The sequence below is a fragment of the Pygocentrus nattereri genome, chromosome 12 (assembly GCF_015220715.1).
Source record: "Pygocentrus nattereri isolate fPygNat1 chromosome 12, fPygNat1.pri, whole genome shotgun sequence".
NCBI classification, from domain to species: domain Eukaryota; kingdom Metazoa; phylum Chordata; class Actinopteri; order Characiformes; family Serrasalmidae; genus Pygocentrus; species Pygocentrus nattereri.
This window is the reverse complement of record NC_051222.1, coordinates 36,936,510-36,940,414: the sequence shown is the minus strand read 5'-3', so window position 1 is coordinate 36,940,414 and position 3,905 is coordinate 36,936,510. Positions and strand designations below refer to the sequence as shown.

At 40.6% G+C, this 3,905-nt stretch overlaps 1 long non-coding RNA gene across 1 annotated transcript; it reads right to left on the bottom strand.

The window, feature by feature from the left end:
• Positions 1–1,244: 1,244 nt before the first annotated feature.
• On the bottom strand, positions 1,245–2,373 carry LOC119264770. The gene is made up of 3 exons (XR_005131209.1): positions 2,300–2,373; positions 2,071–2,172; positions 1,245–1,340 (listed from the first exon to the last, which is right to left on the bottom strand). It is a non-coding gene; the product is annotated as an uncharacterized LOC119264770 (long non-coding RNA).
• Positions 2,374–3,905: the final 1,532 nt, after the last annotated feature.

The window sequence follows — 3,905 nt, the reverse complement described above, 5'->3', positions numbered from 1 at the left end:
GTCATGCTGTTCAGCCTGTCCGAAGCTCCTGTCGTTAATGACATTCTTAGAGACATGCTGGGTAAATTCATCACAAACTTCATTGATGATTTTTTCCACATATCCCGACACACATCAGTCTTGTCTGTCAGGCCTTAGCAAGATTATTAAAGAATCATCTATATGTTAATGGAAAGAAGTGTGGATTTCATCTGTGGTCCACTTCCTTTTCCAGGATACATTATCTGTCCAGAGGGAGTAAATATGGATCTCCACAACCATTCTTAAACATACAGGCCCTAAACCCTTTGTATCTTTGGTCCAGCATGTATATATATATATATATATATATATATATATATATACATACACACACATAGACAGTCCCAGAGCTGATGTGGCACTGGACCAAGACTGGACTGTTTCTAGGACAACTGCTGGAACGTGGTGCTGGATGGTCCGGACGGGGCACTGACGGGACTCCTCTATATACATATACATAATATGTATACAATGGTGGTACAAGAGGTGAGCCCAGGTCTCTAAGACACTCAACCCTCCACTGCCCTTCACTTATATATAAAACAGCAAACCCACAAAACACCACTGTATTCATCAAACAGATTACAAACCTTTAATCTCATTTTAAATCACATCAAACCGAGCTATAGACAACTATCAACAGGCTTTTCAACGTGAAAACAGAACTTGTTCTGCTAACTTTTTACTATATCACTATCACATGAGTCGTTCTCCTGGTTAAACGCTGCTCTGGTAACAGCATCAGCAGAACTGCCTGCATCCTTGCTGAAATTCACTGCTGTTTATGCTGGATCTTCAGCAGATATTCCAGATGAACGCTGAGTGGCACTTGATGAGGAATCAGAGAGAATTGCGGATAACTCTGCTGTGGAGGGCATAGTGGGTAGCGCTGTCTCCTCTCAGGAAAAAGGGCCTGGGCTTGATTTCCCAGCCAGGTGACCAGGGTCCTTTCTGTGTGGAGTTAAATGGTTTTCCCCCATCTGTGTGGGTTTCCTCCGGGTGCTCTGGTTCTCTCTCATAGTCCAAAAACATGCAGTCAGGCCAACTAGAGATGCTAAATTTGCCCGGTGATGGACGGGCGATCTCTCCAGGGTGTTTCCTGCCTTCCACCTAATGACAGCTGGGACAGGCCAAAGCTGCCTTGCAACCCAGGAGGATAAGTGGCTTAGAGAATGTTTATGTGCATGTTAAGGTTGTTAAGGCAAGTTAAGGTTCACAGCTTGAGGGTACCTGGCCGTCATCATAAACAGTTTGAGAAGGTTCAGAGAGGCTTGTAGGTAATTGAGAAGTAGTGTAGATGACTGTGGAAACATCAGCATCTGAAGATAAAAGGTGTCTATGATCGTTAATCTCCTCATTGTCAACGAAAGCACAGAAAACCTAACAGCAGAGTTAAATAAATAGGATAAAAATAATACCTAGAGAAGAACCTGGATAAGCAATGCTCATTTTGGAGCAGTCAGACTAATCTTATTAGTCCAGTTTTAGCTTTTATGTTAATGTGTTAATAATCTATTCCAATGGGAGCCTACACTGAAATACAATCTTGACCACCCCGTGGATTACTGAGAATCCTCTGACCGACTGGCTATGGGTCATGCCTGGGTCTGAGGAGAAATAATCCCATTAATCATTAATCAATATGTAAATTAGAAATCAGATTTGAATATGAAATGAGGTGTATAACATCAGTTACTTGAAAGGGAAATGGGGTACAATTGCCCTTAAAATGTGTTTACAGGTTCTTGATGCATGTTCATTTATAGCCAGAAGAGGGCAGCATCTGTCCATCAGTGTTAGTCCACCGGGGCCTAATAAATGTGTTTACTGATCCATTTATCTAAACATCCCGATTAAAAAAATCCATGTGAAGTGTCTTGGAGAAACTAATAATGAGCCCAGCCACGGTCATAATTTGCCATACACAAGACCCAACACCACGTCTTCACTCAACATTGTCTTCTATGGTAATTTCCTATGATGCAGTTAGTAACTGAAATAACAATATACGTGTAAATAAGTAAGCATACTGTCTGTGTGGGATCATACCTTGAATCTGGCCTCTCTTTTGTAAACAGAGTATGAGAAATACGAGTCCAATCAGAAGCAGCACCAGAATCAGAACAGACACAGCAGTCGTCACAGAGGAAGCTGGAAATAGCGGTGATGGAGAATCAAAGTCAGAGCTCAGGAATAAATTACAGCCTAACCATTCTGAGCTGATCAAACTAACAATACAAGAGCAGATGTTCTTGGTGTGTACATTAAGTGTTCATACCAGAAGCAGACGTTGAAGATGATGGGCTTTTAGATGTTGAGGATGTGGTTGGTTCTGTGGTCAGTGAACTGATGTATGTTGATGACTGGGGTAGAATATCTGCAGAAAGAAAACATCAGTTGGTCCTTATTATCTGTGTACATTATCACTGTGACTAAAATTCACCCAGATATGTACAGTATGAACATCATACCTATGGATGTTTTAAAGGAGGAATTCATTGCGGTTTCAGATGTTGAAGAGGTTGATTGTGTTTCAGGTTTTGATATTGAACCTGAAAAAGAAAGGGGGAAAAATCATGTCATATTTTCTTGTTTCATTGTCATTAAACTTTCCTTAAGATCATATCATACAGACCAAATAATGAAGCAGTAGAACGTGAGAGGGAGTGTGTTATTCACAATGACACACGATCTTGAGTTTTCTATTGACTTTAGTTCAATAAATAAAGTAAGAAATAAATAAATTGGGTCGTGAACGTGGCGTGTAATATGTTTTAATCTTAGCAGTTCTTTCTGCCCAATAAATAGTTATTATATTGTTGCTACTTCAGAGGAACGAAGCCGGCAGTTCGTTCTCCAGCTCCTTCCACTAAATTCCCAAACTGTTATCAACTATTGAGCAGCTTTTCAGTCGGGAGGTGTGAACGAAGAACTGCAAAGCAAATTATCAAATCAGGCTGAGCTATGAAACCACCGCAATATCAAGTTCAGTTCAGTTTTGTCATTTTTTGCCAGATCTGTATTAATCTTGTTTTGTTCCAGCCGGTCTGTAAAGCTTCTTACAGCCCATTTAGTTCGGCATATGGTATTGGGTTAATTTCTGGCTGATTCCCTGTTGATTAGCTGTTCTTCTGTCACAGCTGCCGAATGAAAAGTGGTGACGACAGTTTGGGAATTTAGTGTTGACCTTTTCCAGACTGCAGGCTCAATTATAGAGTCTTACATTATAATTCTGTACACTTCAAGCTCCAGAACTCCAGAAATCCATAGAAGAAAGATTCTGAAAGTAAAGAGATTGATTAAAATAATATTGACTTACCAGTAACTCTGAGGTTGATCTGTGTGATATAGGCCTTGTATCCATGGTCAGATGTCCAGTCTGATTCAGCTCCACACCAGTATTCACCAGAGTCTCCCTCAGTCAGATGGTTGATGATCACAGTGAAAATCTGCTTTCCATCATCATGTAGATACAGTTTCCCCTCATTTCTCCATCTTCTGCTCTCCTTGACTGATGTTTTATAACTGCAGCTAACAGTGCCCACTCTCCTACAGAGAAACTTTGGGTCACTACTGTGGGATTGTGGGTATTTGCAGCTGATGTTCACACTTCCTCCTACATGGCCAGTCACACTGATGCTCTTCTCGTAGGACAGATCTGTCAATCATAAATAATCACCTTCACAGTTTATACACAATATCACTGAACTCCTGACTCTGCATATTCGGTCACTTCTCTGGACGTCACGTCCTTCGACTGACAGTATTTTTAGATTATATTTATGAGTAAAGGATGTTGAGTCAGGAAGTTTGTCTACAGTCACACTACGGCTTAACACATTCAGAGGAAGTCCATATTCAGAGATGATAGAAACAGAATAAAT